At 37.8% G+C, this 17,257-nt stretch overlaps 1 protein-coding gene across 1 annotated transcript in view; it reads left to right on the top strand.

Moving 5' to 3' along the window:
* Nucleotides 1–17,257, top strand: part of coro7 (coronin 7) — a 162,227-nt gene that overhangs the window by 123,599 nt on the left and 21,371 nt on the right. The window lies entirely within an intron of this gene.

Below are 17,257 nucleotides of genomic sequence, written 5' to 3' on the forward strand. Positions count from 1 at the left end.
TTGCTGCATTAAATATTTAAGTTTAATCAACTTGTTTATTCAACTTGTGGATGTTTAAGTAATTTCAACTTAAATTACATTAAACTGCATGGCTTAAAAAACGAATTGAATCTCGTATAACTTATAATTAAATTGCTTAACCTATTTTGATGAGTTAAAGCAATGTAAAAACATGTGTTGTCATAACTTATTGATCATATAATTTTTTACAGTGCACGTTTTAACAGGATTTTTTTTTCAATGTTTCGTAAACAACAATCAAGTCGATGATTGTGAAAACTTTATAACATTTTTTACCAGAGATAATTTTTTTTTTTAAGTGTTTTGTTTACTATCAAAATAAGCCTATAAAAAAAGAACATATTTGGAAAAGTCTATTTATTTATTTACTTAAATAGTAGTTTTTGGCTCTTAGTAGAATCAACAAATATGTCTGTGATACTTGCGCATGGACTTAAATAAGCTTGTTGAAGTTCTGCAATCTCCATTATAGTTAGTGCATCGTGTGTTATGAACCCGAAACCACAGAAAGCTGCTCTCAAGACATGCTGAAATCTTCACTCGCAGCTCTTGATGGTCCAGTTACTGAACTATAAACCCACAGCTGCTGTGTGTTTGCAAACAGTTTACAATAGTAACAGTAACTGTATTGAGACCTGTGTTATAGCGACGAGGCCGTTGTCTTGTCCCTGTATTTTGTAAAGTAGCCTACAGATATTCCATGTGGTCGTCATTTATTTGAACATAAGTTACATGCATAAGGATAAAATGTATGCCAACGTTGTCAACTTCCTAGAAATATGTCAGCCATACAGTATATATCCTTTCTGTAATGTATTTCTATATGAAGCGCACATGCAGACAGCGCATCTGTAACACATTACATTGAACTGCAGGGACATATAAACGATTTCATGCGCGTTTAGCTCAGATCTGATGCACAGATGATGCCGAAGCTCAACTGTGTGTGTGTTCACACAAAATAAATCCTCCTCATGCACTTCTTCAGGAGAACAGAGCGTCTCTCTCTGGCTGTTTGCAATAGCATATTCTGCTCATACTATTTCATACAGTAGTAGTGTGCACAGTCAGTCCCTCTTTGAATTAAACACACTATGTGATGACAATAGCATTGCCTACTCCTTTTTGAACTGTTTATCATTTCAAACAGAAGGCCGATGTATAGAGTTTATACTGTGTGTTAAGCAGAACACATGATCTGATGTTGTTGATGACGGATCTGCCATCCTGTTTAAGGCATGTTTAGGCCGCGAGCGCCCCGATGAAAGCGGTTTGGTTTTTAGGTGCTGTAAATCTCATAAGATCAGAGGAAGTTTAGACTATATGGACAGGCTGTTGATGGTATCGAAGGATTCAGGATGTGACAGGTGTCAGTGGGACAGAAAAACACTTCATGTGTTTATCATAAGTGTGTGCGTGTGCGTGCGTGTGTGTGTCACTTCGAAACACTCGTCAGTCTAAAATAAACACTGTTTTTTTTCTCCCTCCTGCACCAGTGCTTTAGTGCTACAGTTCTTCACCACACGTCATTCTTCTCTTTTGTACTGCGTTTCCACCTCAGGTTCAGTTTTACTGTGCATGGCATGACAAATATTTTTTGGCATGTCAAGCATTTGTATTGTCAAATCATTTGCATATAAAAAATACCAACAAAACAATGCAAAACAACATATGCAAATAACTATTTTAAAATTTACTGTGCATGACAGGCATGACCTTTTTTTGGGGGGGCAAGCATTTATATATATATATATATATATATATATATATATATATATACACATAGATATAAAAGTCTTGATGAAATTTGTTGATCAGTGTTGCAAAACAACATATGCAAAATAAAATCTGATACCTTTTTTATGTTTTTTCTTTTCTCCTTTTCTTAAATTTCAATTTGATGGATGTGTCTTATTCTTATTTGTTTTGTCAAATTTTTTTGCATACTTTAATTGCACTTTACTTTTAGGCTATATACTTTTACTTGATTACATGCTTTATTTATATGTGCTTTGCTCACATTCTTACTTTACTAAAATGACTAATGTACTCTCATTTGCTGTCCTTACTTGCTTTGTACTTTACTTGCGGTCTTACTGTACCTTAACAAATCTCTCAGTAACTTAGTAAATCATCTAAATTAGTTTATCAGTATTTTTCCGATTTTTTCATTCTCTGCTCACCTGCTTTTCCAGAGTCAGACTTTGAAACTCACAGCGGTGAAGGTCTGGAAGTGGTGAGACGTTTCGGAAGCGTTTTCTAAAGACGGCCATTAGCATGAGCGACAGAAATTCATTTGGTTTTTACAGCCATAGGCTGACTAGACTTTTACAGCAGCAAATGTGTTCGGCCCACAACGGTGTACCGTAAAAACCAGGTGTTCGTGTCCAGACGCCAGAGGTCTGTCTCACACACACTCATGTGAAGACGACAGAACGTCAGTATTTATAGAACGGACTCTGATAATGACGTTTCCACCTGGTCTTCTCTGCTCATATAATGGCATGGTCAATTGTTGCAGACTCTTTCTGTGTCGTATTCATTGATGAATCTGAAATTAAGAGTTCAGACAGAGATGTTCAACGATTGAGAGCTTTAGGAAATCGTGCAAAGTGTTGATGGTTAAAGAATAAGTAGTTTAAACAGAGGCAGATAGCCTGCTGATAGACCCTGACCCCGTAACCAGATCCCACTGAATCAACTGTGAAACCAACCACTGACGCTTTTGGCCTGGGACATGTCAAATGTCATGTGATGTCACCTACGCAGGGTTCCCACAGTCTGTATACCGACACAAAGGCATGAGTAACCAGGTTAATGCTTCTGAATTGGCGAATATCACACAAAAATGGGTCGTATTTCAACCTAAAACCAAAATGAAAGATATTTTAAGGCATTTTACTGCAAGACAATTTCCTCCTCAAATGCTCATTTATCCTAATGTAAAAAATTAAATCAAAATCGTATTCTCCTGCTCGGAGTTTATTTCGGTTAAAATCAGCATTACATTATTGCATGAAAATTGGAAAGAAAATCTGTTCAATTAGCATGAAAATGCAAAGTTCCAATGTAGCTAAATGTAGTTTATCTTTTTCTTCTGATTTAGGAGTGAAATATGAGCTGGACCTGTTCTTGACGGTTTTCTGAGATTTATATCTCACACTGGACCTGATAAGATGAATTCGCCTGACAGAGAGTAAAACCCCTTTATCCGTGTGGATAGGAATAGTGTGAAAGAACGGGAGGGAATTTGAGTGGGAAATGCTGTGTTGACAGTCTGAGGAGTTATGTGATGTTGCCAGAGAGAAAGAGAGATTCCCATGGGAGAGGCTGGGAATCTCTCAGTTTTTTCCTTCAACATTTCATTCAGTTCTCACTGTACATGCTGGCTGGCACATACAGGGGGCGGCGTTGAGCACCTCTTTCGTGAGGCCCGCAGGAACTCAACATTACGTTTAAGTTCTTAGAGCATATGGGACTGAATGGATTTATTCTGTATATATATATATACTGTATCTCAGTTTGAATCAGACTTTCACAATCGATGAACATTTGTTTAGCTCACCAATCACATTCAACCATAGCTGTAGAAACTCCCACTATAAACAACAATACAGCCACTTGGAAACGTCCAGCAAGTGTCATTGTGAATGTTTGATTTGATTTTGACATGGATTTGTGTTGGAAGAACACCCATGATGCCTTAAATACAGTCTTTTTAGGCAGCTCACTAGTGTTTGGATCCGCTGCTCTCGCTGTTGTGTGGTATGTGTGGAATGAACGGCCTGATGTTTGTGGTTTGTTTGAGGAATGATCTCAGCAGCCCTCAACAATGATCGCTATGTGCGGCCCGATGGCTTCACGCGTGCATCCAGGTATGATGAACACTTGACAGGTTTAATGCACTGTGATCATGTGACTATTCTGTTTGCTTTTAAAATAAAAGACAGGAATGCAAGGATAGGACCTGTGATGTGTGTTTGTCTGTCAGACCTCCATGGCAGACAGCTGAGGTGATGTTCGTAAACACACACTCCATTCGCACAACCCGCACACATGGTGACCTTATCATGCACTCTTCCAGATAAAACACACACACACACACACACACGAAACTGCAACACAGATAGAGACAGATGAAGAGAAAGAGACAGATAAGATCTGCAGTGTAGCTGCAGCTCAGAAGACAAAGACACAGTGGGGAATGGAGAAACTCTGTGTATTTTATTCACTCAAGCTGTGATTTGTGTATTTCCAGCGCTTTTGCCAGTGGTTTTATAATGCCAGCCGTGCCTGTTAAACGTAAGACCCAGAAAACAAACAAATCAAGCTGATGAACAAAAACCATAAATGCGCACATGCTGTGACAAATTGCTGAATCTGTCATTGTTGACCACTAGTGTTTGTGAAGTAGTTTTTGAGTGTATATGGATACTTCTACTCATATATACAGTACAGGTGCAGTATGTAGTTTTTCTGCCAATAGCGACACCAAACACAATTGCAAAAATAACCACATTTGACATTTTCTGATTAAAATGTTTTTTTCCCCTATGAAACTTGTCTGCATGATTCTATGGTGTTGTAGATTGTCACCAGGGTGTTGCTAAGTGGTTAATAAGGTGTTTTGCTGTGCACATTGTATTAACACAGTGCAATACGGTTGCTAGGGTGTTCTGGAAGGTTCCCAGGGCATTGCTATGTGGTTCCTAATGTGTTTTACAGTTGCTAGGGTGTTCTGGGAGGATGCTAGGTTGTTGCTAGAGTATGTGTTAACTAAGGTGTTCTGCTATAAACATTACGTTAACACATTACAGTTGTTAGGATATTCTGGGAGGTTGTCAGGGTATTGCTGTGTGGCAAGGCCGTTGCTAAGTGGTTGCTAAGGTCTTCTGTTAGGGTTTTCTGTCCCAAAAGTCTCTGTGATATTCTGGGTCGGGGGTTCACAAAACATAGTTCGGTCATAATTTACTCACCCTCAAGTTATTCCAAACTTGTACGAGTTTCTTCTGCTAAACACATTTTTTTTTTTTTTTTTTTCATACTATGGAAGTCAATGAGGCCCATAAACTATTTGGTTTCCAGCATTCTTCAAAATATCTTCCTTTTTGTTCAACAGAAAAAAGAAACTCACACAGGTTTGGAACAACTTGGGGGGTGAGTAAATGATGACAGAATTTTCATTTCCGGGTGAACTATTCCTTTAAGAATGTTGACTAGTGAATCTTTGGAGAGAAGTGACATCCGATCAGATAACACCAAAACCTGTTATTTTCCTCTTTAAAAAAATAAAGCATATGCCTTTGCTGCTTTGTCCAACATGTGTTTGTAGGGTTGGTAGCAGAAAATCATCATCACTCATCATAACTAGAACAGATGACATTCTGTGTACAAAGTCATTGATTTAGAATCTGAGATATGATTTTTATCAGTGCCATTGTTATCTAACGTCTGACTTTGTGCAGGTACAGACAGACCGCGGATTGAAATATGACCCAGACGGGCCCACCAAAGCAGGCCACACATATAAAAACATTACTAGAGTTGAGCAATATAGCCTAAAATTATAGCTGAATATTTCTCCAGCGTGAAGTAAAGCATTTTTTAAAGTATGTCTGGATATGATGACGGCATTTTCCGTCCTGAATTTTTTTTGCCCATTTTTAATTTTCAACTCCTCCTAGGCTGTTGCTTCGATTTTCATGAAAATGTAACCAGATCATCTTCAGATCAGTTCAAGTTGATTCGTCAAAGCATTCTCAAATAACGCGCGAAAGAATTCGACAAAAAAGCCAAAGTTAACCTTAGGCTATATCTCTGCAACGCTTTAGCATATTCTGTTATGACATGTGAGGCTACTGTAGTGCAGTGCCACCTAGTGGCCAGGAGATATGAAAAATGGTTATATTTGCTTATAGCTACATGCTGAGTCGAACAATACCCAATTTTCCCATATCAGCCATTTTTTGCATCACCCATTTTAAATTTTGTAGTAAAATGCTTGGCTATATTTAACAAACACATTGGCATAAGGTTACGAAACTCTGCGTCATCGGCACCATGCCCTGAAAGTACTCAACTTTTTTGAGACAGCACCACTTTGTGTTCAAAAGTTATAATGAAGTTTCCCAAAATGCTAATAACTTGTGTTTAGTTTTGCTTCTTGTAATGAAACAAATTCCTTAAAACATAGATAGCAATACTCCTGAGTTTTAAAAGAGTCATTTTTCCTGCAGGACACACAAACACACGTGTGACGATCCGCAGGCTTCTGTAAGACTAGTTTTAAGGGATTATATTGTTTGGTTGGGTTTGTCTCTCTGTGTAGGTGAGTAGCAGATTTACGGTTTGCTGTCTTTAGGGGGAAGGGAGGTGTGGATTGGAAAAGAGAGGGTTAGATGATAAAGGGCACCGTGGGTCACAGATAGACGCTTGACTATCAGCATACATGCTGGTCCACACAGCAGCTTATTCTGTGAACGCACATGCTAATGAAATACACAGCTTGAATTCACTAGCACTTTGGAGAAAATCACTAACAAACTCGGCAACATGACTGTATCTGCACTATATTGTTTTGTTGTCACTGTGATTTGACCTTAATACTTGACCAAATAGATGGAAATTTTCCATGCAGTTCAAATGCATAAACCTTTAATTTAGGCCTACGTATTATTATTTTTTTGACTATACCGCAAGCACTTCTTTAGCTTGCCTATTTATGTTACTGATACTTACGCAGTGAACCTTAGCTGAGTAGATGTCATATTCAATTTGTCGTAAATGAAAGCAAGGCCGTGAGAAAAATAGACATAAAGTCTACAGTGGGTTTCACTCTTGTGTGTTTTTGAGTTATGCATACGAAAAATCCCCCTCCCATTTCCAAAAGTGGAATAAAGAAAAATGGGCTAATTAGACCGAACTTTAAGAAAGGACGCCAACCTTGTTTTCTCTCAAGTCAAATTAAACATGACATTTACCCAGGCATGCACTCTTTTGTGAGTTATTTTGGCATGATAGAGTGGTAAACGTAAATGTAGGTGCGATTATGTAAGAGTGTCCAGATGTGCACAGACAAGACGGATGTGTGTTTGCAGCGTTTGTGTTGTCGCATGTCCCGTAAGGCCCAGGAATGTGTTCCCTGATCCCGCAAGGGGGTGAGCGGGAGATATGAGAACACGACCCTCTGAGAAGAGAGACAAACAGATGAAGAAATGGAGCGATAGATGTGGAGATGCATGGAGAGGGTTAACTTTGCAACTTGCACGATTTAAAATACGATAAGATGAACCTGTGGGATTCAGTCACACGTGTCCACCGGCATATCAGAAGATAGAGATCAGATAAGTCAAACTGAGCAGAAGATGGTATCAGAGTTAAAGAGTTCAAACTAAAGAAACTAAATGAAAAGAAAGAAGGAAAATAAACATTAAAAACAACTAACTGAAATAAAATTAATTTAAGATGAAGTACTAAAATTATTAAAACTGAAATGCAAATAAATGAAAACAGAAATGTAGAAAAAAAAACGATTAAAAATGACAAGCATATATCGTTATCTCTAATAGAAACTAAAATGAAAATGATAACTGAAAACATAAAAATAAAAGCTAATTAAAAATATGAATAAATATTATAAGAGTCTATAAAATACTTGAATGTTTTTGTATCTGGCATTTTAGAGTATAACTTTTATGTTTGCATTTAATTTATATTCTTACTAGGCATTTATTAGCTCTTTCGTTTTTAGAGAGCTTTTTAAACTAAAACAAAAAAAAGCCAAACTAAAATGACAATTGAAAATATAAACATTAAAGTGCATTAAAAATACAAATAAATATTATAACAGGCTATACGTAATACTAAAGTAACACTGTAATCTACTTTCCAAAATAAACCTTGATCTCTCTTCCTTGATAGGAACACATTGTCTGGATTTAAAGTCATGTTCATTGCAAATATGATTAAAAGGCCTTAAAGTAAACATGGATTGTCATTCGCAACCCGATTAACATCTGTAATGTGACATTATTATGAGTGAAACAGAATAATGCAGTTAAGGGCTACATGATGATTAAAATGATTGGATTGTTACATGCAAAAATACATTCAATGGTTGAGGAACAATGTGACTGAGGTGGACAAAGTTTGTACATTTTAATACAAGATAAAAAAATTATCTTTATTTTTCTTATAATAATGATGGTTTTATAATAAAACGTTTGAACATGGAATAACATGCACAGTATTAGCATAAAGGTGCTTTAAGAAAGTAAATAGAGCCAATTTTGACTTAACTTTGATTTGATTTCAAAACTCAAGGCATTTTCTATAAAAGTGTCTGCTAAATGACTGCAGACTTTCTCCATTACGCTCTGAGCGACAGTGTGCCAAAACACGTCTACGGTTCAGTGTTGGTGTACGCGCCGATGACGTGTCCCCTAAGTCACCCTCTTCCTGGGCTTGTAACAATACGAGTTTATGATGTTCTTGGCACAACTGAGACGTGCTGTTTTCATTTCTGAGCTTGTCTTACTTTGAAAACGGTTACTGGAGAAATGCCACACTCCAATATTTGCAGATCTCGACTTTCCCTACTATGTGTCCTGTACTTATTAATCTCTTTTAATTTCACACTGAGATGAGTTCTGTTTTTTTTTTGTGTTGGCAAGAACAGCATTTAAAGTCGGAAAGGAGGACTGTCGCTTTATTTAAAGATAACCTATTATGCTCCTTTTTTAAAGTCTTGATTTTGTTTTGAATGTACAAAAAACTTTGCAACTAGCACGATTTAAAATACGATAAGATGAACCTGTGGCATCCAGTCACACGTGTCCACCGGCATATCAGAAGATAGAGATCAGATAAGTCAAACTGAGCAGAAAACTGTCGCTTTATTTAAAGATAACCTATTATGCTCCTTTTTTAAAGTCTTGATTTTGTTTTTGGGCTCGACTAGAGCAGGGTTTCATGCTTGAATGTACAAAAAACACATTATTTTTCACATATTCTCCATTGTTGCAGCACCTCTCTTCTCAGTCTGTCAGTAACGCTCTGTTTAGTTCCTGTCTCTATGAAGCCCCTCCCTCTGAAGAGCTCAGTGTGCTCTGATTGGTCGGTTGGATCAGTGTATTGTGATTGGTCAACCGCTTCAGTGTGATTGGGAAATGTAACGCCCCTCACCATAACCGTGAGTTTCAACACACTACTAACTAACTCAACCAGGCCTCGCTACTTTTTTTTTGCTTATGCCTTGTGAGGGAATTATTTAAATGAGGAATATTGTGACGTGTTTGTTCCCAGAAGAATCTCAAGACTACAATAGAGGCGTTTCAGGGAGTTCAGAAACAGTGTTACTGATATAGAGAATAACTCCCTCTGGAGTGACCTTGTGCTTTGTAACTTTGCAGACCTTTTTCATGCTCAAACAGCAACATTACTGTCACGGCCAGCTCGCTCTCGACCGTAACATAAAATAGGAGCATTTGTTCAGATTGATTGACTTGCAAGTTTCTTTATTCAAGTGTCAAAATGATACAATACAAAATAATATAACATAATGTTTAGGGATTAAATAAAGGGGAAAAGTAATAATCCAAATAGTGAGGAAATACAACAAAAGCAAAGGTTCAAGCAAATGACTTCTCCTGGGGACTGCCGATCCCCAGAGGAAAAGTGAAAAGGATTAAATCAGTCCCATCTTTTATCCTCTCCACAATCAGATGAGATTATTCAACAGGAGTGTACAATCGACCACACCCTCCCAAGTCTGCCACCAGCAGGCGAGAAAAGGAAGCGCAGGGTCGTAACAATTACACACTAAAGAAAGTCAAACATGTAAAACAGCATAAAAGGATCTCTTTAAAGTGTTGGTCAAAACGCTCGACTGCAATGAAGTTATTTACAGGGCAGAGCTCGCGGAAGAGACTCCCTTCGCTTGTTACTCCATCATCGGCGTGATTTTCAGGGCTGCTTTGGAGGGAAGATTTATGGCGTTGTGGTCGCCCGTCTGTAATCGAAGCCTGGCTGGTTTTAACCGGACCTAAACGCTCAGTTTTTAGGCATGTCGTGGTGCGGTGACATTATAGCTAAAATAATGCACCGAACTGCAGTTAGACGTGTTCAAGCATCATGGATGTCTCAGGAATAGCTGTTTATGTTAATGTGAATTATGGTCGTGTATGCGTGACTAACAAGTTCACAGTGAGTAGACGGGTCTCTTCCTGTGACCCTCAGGATCGTGGGTCGTTCTGGTCGTGACCCCCTGTCTACTTCCTCTGGTTCTTCTCCTCTGCTCTCTTCTAACCCGCTCGTCTGGTTCTCGAGCTCCGCTGACAGGTAATTTAACGCTTGTATCCTGCTGCCCCTTGAAGTCGGTTGCGTCTGGATTTAAACGCTCAGCTCCACGTTTCCGGGACTTTCTGGGGTCAGGCCTTAAACTCTGAACGATACCACACACACAGACAAACACTCAGATATAACGGACCACTCACCTTATTATATGATCTGTTTTGTTTGTTAAATATTTTAGGAATTTTATTTGATTGTTTTTTCATCAATATATATCATTTGTATATACATATATATATATACAGGGGTAAATTGGAATTTATTATGTGGGGGGGCTCTTCCTAGGGGGGTCCGGGTGTATGCACACCCCCCCCCATGGGATTTTTTTGGAAAAATAAACCATTAAATGTCATTTCCTGGAGAGTTTTGTGCAAAGAAATGGAGAAATTGAGTCTTACATGATATGTGAAAAACTGCAAGGTTAAAAGCATATACTTTGCATTGTTGTAGTATCAACAGGTATCCGATTGTTAAGTCTGACGTCACGCGTGACGTTTAGCCTTTTCCGGGTCCAAGCGCTGCTCTCGTCCAGAAATAACAATGGTGGAACCTGTACATTTATTTACGATCACGTCCTTCTTAGTGAGGCACCTTTGGCGGTCAAAAAGGGTTTAAATTCCTTTAACACCAACAGAATGGTTAGTGTAGCTCATCACTCAGGTGGCATAATTAAGGGTAGAGTCCAGGCATCAATGAAAAAGAAGATTTACGAGGTTGAAGTGAGTTAGCTCGGGACACGGGACACAGCACTGCGGCATTGTAAAAACACTCAATAACAACCAAAACACTAGCGAAAGCGGTAGGTAGGTAGAGAGGACCTGGACTTTGGACCCGGAAAGAGTATTATCGGAGAGTGGTTACGTCACGACTTAACAACCGAATTAGGACATTACGCATTTACATTACTGTTAATCAGCAGTGGTGGAATGTAATGAAGTACAAATACTTCGTTACTTTACTTAAGTAGGCCCTACATTTTTCACGTATCTGTACTTTACTTAGGCTAAGTAGACTCAATAGTGCATACTTTTGACTTTTACTTAGTTACATTTTGCAGCAATTATTATACTTTCTCCACTACATTTCTACAACGTTTCGTTACATTTTCTGATCAGTTTTTCCCCCTGCCAAAACAGGGATTGAAAAAAATCTCCTGTTTTCGGTGCTGATGCGGTGGTGACGTGTTCATGTAACATGTGAGGGTGGCGCTGCCAATAAAGCACCTAAAAGCTGTCGCAAAGAACCAGCAAAAGTAATGATTATGAATATGTAAAATAGAGCCCCGGCCCAATTTAAAGTCTGCGTGAACCGGAAGTTGCAAACGACTTTTCTCCAGTGTTGTGATGTATTTCCCAGTGAAAAGGAATATTGAACAGAGGGCAGAGTTTTACTCTAGCGCTCCTCCTCTCCATCGTGTTTTAGCGTTTCCCAACCCAAGCCGTCAAACCTATGTCATCAGAGAAGGAACGCCATTCCAGACCGGAAGTAACTTTTCAGATTTTGATTAAAGATTACCACGGCAAACAATTTTTTTCTGTGTATTAACTTGCACGGATAAATTTTTCACCACAAGACTAGTAATATGCGCTAACAAAGTAAATATGGTCAATTTTGATTTCAGTTGGACTTTAACCATATATATATATATATATATGCTAAACTTTAACTTTATTGTCCCCAGGGGGAAATTATTTTCCACAGCACTGCACTTGTTTAACACACACAACATAACCAATATAATACAAATAGACATAATACAGAAAAAAAAACAGTTAAATAGCACTCAGCAATGTCTGTTGTTAAAGGGATAGTTCACTTTGAAATTAATTTTTGGTATGTTTTAGCTTACCTCAAGGGCATCCAAGATGTAGGTGTCTTTTTTTCCGCAGTAGTTTCAATTTTGATATTTTTAGGTCAAATTTTGACCAAAATTTTTAGGTCAAACTGAGAGCGCGGGCGGGAATAGATATATACACTAGATGTATACACGGTTTCGCAGTAGCCAATGCAAGGCCATCAATGTGTACTTACGATGGGGAATTGTTTAATTTGGACGACGGGGAATTGTTTTAATTTGGACTCTGTGCATGCTCTTTGAGACAGTGACCATCGACCTGCATTATATGACTGACAGACAAGAACGGTTTGACCTAAAAATATCAAAATTGAAACTACTGCGGAAAAAAGACACCTATATCTTGGATGCCCTTGAGGTAAGCTAAAACATGCCAAAATTTAATTTCAAAGTGAACTATCCCTTTAAGGTGCGTGATGGCAGCCCTGTACCTATGCCCTGAGGGCAGCGGGGCTAGATACTCATGAAGTGGATGTGTGGAGTCCTGTTCGATTGAAATTGCAATGCGTGTGATAGCTCTGTTATTAAGTTCTATGAGGTTGAGTGTTGGAAGACCTATAACTTTCGCAGCAATACATATACACACGCACACATATATTTACATGAAAAACCTAAAGTTATGTTTTCTTCATATAAATAACTGAAGCCATTTTAATTTAGTATATTTTTTCTTTTTAATATTTTATTAATTTTTTTATATTATTTCTATAATATTTAATATTATATTGTTATTTAAAAATTTAAATGTCAAAGGGAACCACTGAATAATATTTTTTGCTGTGTTTTGCAGGTTAGACGAATTTAACACAAATGACAACGAGGCTGTGAGGGATAGACTTACCGTTTTTATAATGTCACGCACTGTTTAAAGGTCTTAGATTGCATAATTTTCACAGTTTTTAAAACAGTTTTATGGAGTTTTTGTCTACTTTTTTTCAGAAAGACATTTTGTCCATTGGACAATCAGTGTGTTGTTAAACAACAGTCCAATCCATTGAATGCACTGTATTCTATTATTCACAGCCTCAATTTCATTCCTGTCAAAAAGAAAATATGGTTCTATACCCTGACTAAAGTCTGTAGACTGCAACAATTTTCTCCATAGAGGAATTGACTTTAATGATAACTTATAAACCTGTAGAAAAACTCTACTATGAGCCCCGAGGTTGTTAATCGATGGTATGTGCTTATGTTGAAGCCATCAGTCCGCATTTTCAACTTGTTTTTCTAAATAATCATATTTGTCAGTGGAATTCCTGGTGAAACACTACATTACCCATGATTCTGCAGAGAAATATCCACCAATCAGAAAAGCAAACGGAGGCGTATACCAATCTCTAATTACGTATATGCATATTTTGCACTAAACCTAAAATGTTTTTGTACAAAATCAACTTCTTAAAGTCTATAGTTTTTCATTTTTCATTTGCAATGCTTCATGGGATTGCAGTTCTTTCCCTCATTAAAGCGGTTTCAAAGACTTTTTTTGCTTCAAAATCCAAGGTTGTAATGTTGCGATTCATCCCGTAGCTGCACTGTAAAAAAATTATATGATCAATAAGTTATGACAACATATTATGTTTTTATATTGCTTTAACTCAAAATAAGTTAAGCAATTGTCAACTTTATGTTATACAAGATTCACCTCATTTTTTGTGACAAACATCCATCTTGATTGTTCTTAAAAATTTAAGGCAACTTTTTTTACGGCGTGGTTGGTTTGGTTCGTGGCTTATAACTCTTAAAACAAAGACTTAAAAAAAAAAACCCTATGGGAGAAATGAATGGAAAAATACTTTTAGAACCAGGACTGCTGAAAAAGTGGGCAGGCACCGTAGCGCTTTATAAATGTGTCCAGTATTGCTATATTTTACTGCCGTTGGTATTGACTTATGTTGAATCTGCATTCGGATGGTTTGTGCTCTGTCAGCGTGTGTTTATGAGGTCTGTCATGGTCCGCTAATTCATGTACAATTATGTTTACTATGTTTCTTGCAGTGGTTTCCCTCTGATTTTGTGTAATGAAACACATTTTATGTTGGACATCAAGTGGCGTCTCAACACAGTACCAAAAGTGTTTGTTGTACAAAAGTAAAAAAAAAATAAAAAAACAGTGAAATATGTTAATATTGCCTTGACCTAAACAGGGCCAACAACATGCAATAAGTTTTAGGTGAGTAGTTTTTCTCTATTTGTGTGTGCTATGCAGTGAACGACACTGTTGTGCATTTTCACACTACAAAACAGCATCCAGGACCAAACCGTCCCATAAATAAACAGTCAAAATGTCAGTATTTTGTGTTTTATGGTTGTATGTGTTTGAGTATAATGATGTGTAATTTTGTATTTGTTTCGGAGAAACGTCCAGAGCGGTTGTGTAACATGAGGGACATTCAAACTGGCCGAGTTTGACTTCCTTTTTAGGGTTTTTCTTGTCCTCTTGTGTAAATAAGAGTTTGGTATTTAATTTTGCTGTCAGCATTATTTGAAACAGATTTTGTTTTCTGATGCGGTCGAGCTGAAAGCTGAAGTGTATTGAATTGTGTCGAACTAATAAGGCCCGTTTTGTTTATGCCAATTTTTTTTTTTTTTTTTTTTGCATTTTATAGTTGTGCTGAAGTTTCAGGGCCTTTATTGGACAAATTCTTGTGTTTCATATAAAGCATAAAGATGCATTGTGAACATGAAGACTGAGGCGTCTGTTCAGGTCTTCACATCTTCAGATCCTGGTGTGTGTGTGTGTGTGTGGGTGTGTGTGGTCAGGTGTGTTGGCAAGGCCAGCAGCCAGTTTAATTAAAAAGCGAGGCACATGTGTATCTTGTAGATCATCTGAAGCCGCCGTCACCTCGGCCACATTCTTCCCTCACGCCGCCTCGCTGCCTCTCTAAGCCCTTTTAAATGAACAGCCTCACGGATCGGAGCCGGCTGCAGATATCTGAGGATTAACAGAACAACTGAACTGCCCAGCAAACTTATAATGAATTTCTGAGTGCGTGGTATCCCAGTGAAACGTGCTTGGTCAGTAACCTCCTTAAGGAGCTAGTCAGCATACGCCTGCTTATCATGATGACACACTGGAAAACTGATACTCTGCTAATAGCGCTCTTAACTTGGATGTACATGAACGTGTGTGTGTGTGTGTATCAGAGAGTGGGACTAGAATTACGTTTTTGTCGTGCACACAGAAACATTTTGATAAACTACTAACAACTGATTCTCTTACGCTTTTAAAGGCCCACTGAAGTTCCTTGAAATGCGCAGCGTTATTTAGTGTGTTGACGTTTCCTCTGAAACAGGAAGGCAGGGCAGGGACATATTGATCAGCTCCTCCCCTTTTTTTTAAATAGCCATTAGCGGATCGTTTATAATACAGCTCGGCCTGAGCTGTTGAGCTTAGTAAAGCCGCAGTTTCATCCGAATCGCTAACCTTTCCTCCACCTAAATCTCGTGGCAGTTCGCGTAACACTAACGTGAAACCAGACTTCATTCACCCCAATGGAAAGCATATTTACACTATCTGAATCGTTCCCTATCCCCTATATAATGCGCCATGTGCCACTCACCATAAATATTAAATGTGTGTACAAGTGACCGGTTTCAGCCTCAGCTTCAGCGTCTACTTATAATGAAGGGGGCGGGACGCTTTAGATTCTAGAGAGCATTTGATTGGACAGAAAATCTGATGAGAAGCTGAAGTGCAGGGTGATGTCATCAAAATCATTGATCCATATTGGCGTAAGTGAGAGACTGTCAGTTTTGAACGCTTATATCTTCTAAATGCGAATTTTGTCATTGTTTTAGAGCACAGCACACTAGCTTATAGATTATAGCAGTAAGGCTATCATATTCATACTAAAAGCCAAAAAACTTGCTTTTGATTTCATAGGGACATGAAAACAGGGAAGAGGACTTTTTAAAGTTGCATATGACGTCATAGAATAACATTTTTAAGTTTCTAATGATGTCATAGGATAATTTTGTTAGTTGCATTGCTTTGAAAAACTGGAGTAATGATGCAAAAAATTCAGCTTTTGATCACAGGAATAAATTACATTTTACAATATATTCACATAGAAAACAGTTATTTTAAATTGTAATTATATTTCACAATTTTACTGTTTTTTCTGTATTTGTTATCAAATAAATGCAGCCTTGGTGAGCAGAAGAAACTTCGACCCCAAACTTTTGAATATGTATTGGTATTTTAAAGAACCCATGAATGCTTCAGGTCAGATGAAACCTAGAACAAATACTTGTAATGTAACACCAAGAACATTTTTAATTAAAAAAAAAGAGCCAGAGAACCAACTCTAAACAGCCCAAACTGGTACGGTACTTGATAAGAAGCACTGCCAAAAACCCACAGAAGGATCTTTTTTAGTTCCTGATTTAAGTAAATGTTAATGGTGTGCTAAGTGTATATTTTTGCTTTACTCGTTCTAGCAACTCCATTCCAACTTCATAGTTAAACCCACAGAATTAAACTTTACATGCTGGAGTCTCTGAAATACAGGCAGGAAGCCAAAAACATCTTCTGCTGTCCACATGTGACGTCTGAATTACACAGTTTTATAGTTAAACTGTCACAGGCACATGATTCCAGCCTCCACACAGTAAATGCCAACACTTGAACATCTTGTTAACTTGATATTCTATATCTATATCTTGTCCCTGATGCTATATGGGATGTTTTAGAGGTTCTATGAATTAAATGTACATACCCAACCAATTAAGCCTCAATTTCATTGAAGTTGTAATTGTTTTCCCCCCAATTTGACCTATTTTAAGAACAATTAAGATTGTGTAGGAGTCTTAAGTTGCTACAATATGTTGTTCTTTGGAGATTAAAAAGGTAGATTTCTTGAGTGTTTTGGTTTCTTTCTTTTAAGCACCAGCACATGCATGTTTTTCTGAAGATCTAGTGAATCAACAGCTCTTGTGGAACTGGTGAAGTTTCTCCTACGACATGTGACTGTGTGTTTTTGGTCTGGTTTGGTTGGGCGTCCCAGGCTGCAGGTGGGCTGTTTGTTC

The sequence above is a fragment of the Leuciscus leuciscus genome (assembly GCF_965113295.1).
Source record: "Leuciscus leuciscus genome assembly, chromosome: 1".
NCBI lineage: Eukaryota > Metazoa > Chordata > Actinopteri > Cypriniformes > Leuciscidae > Leuciscus > Leuciscus leuciscus.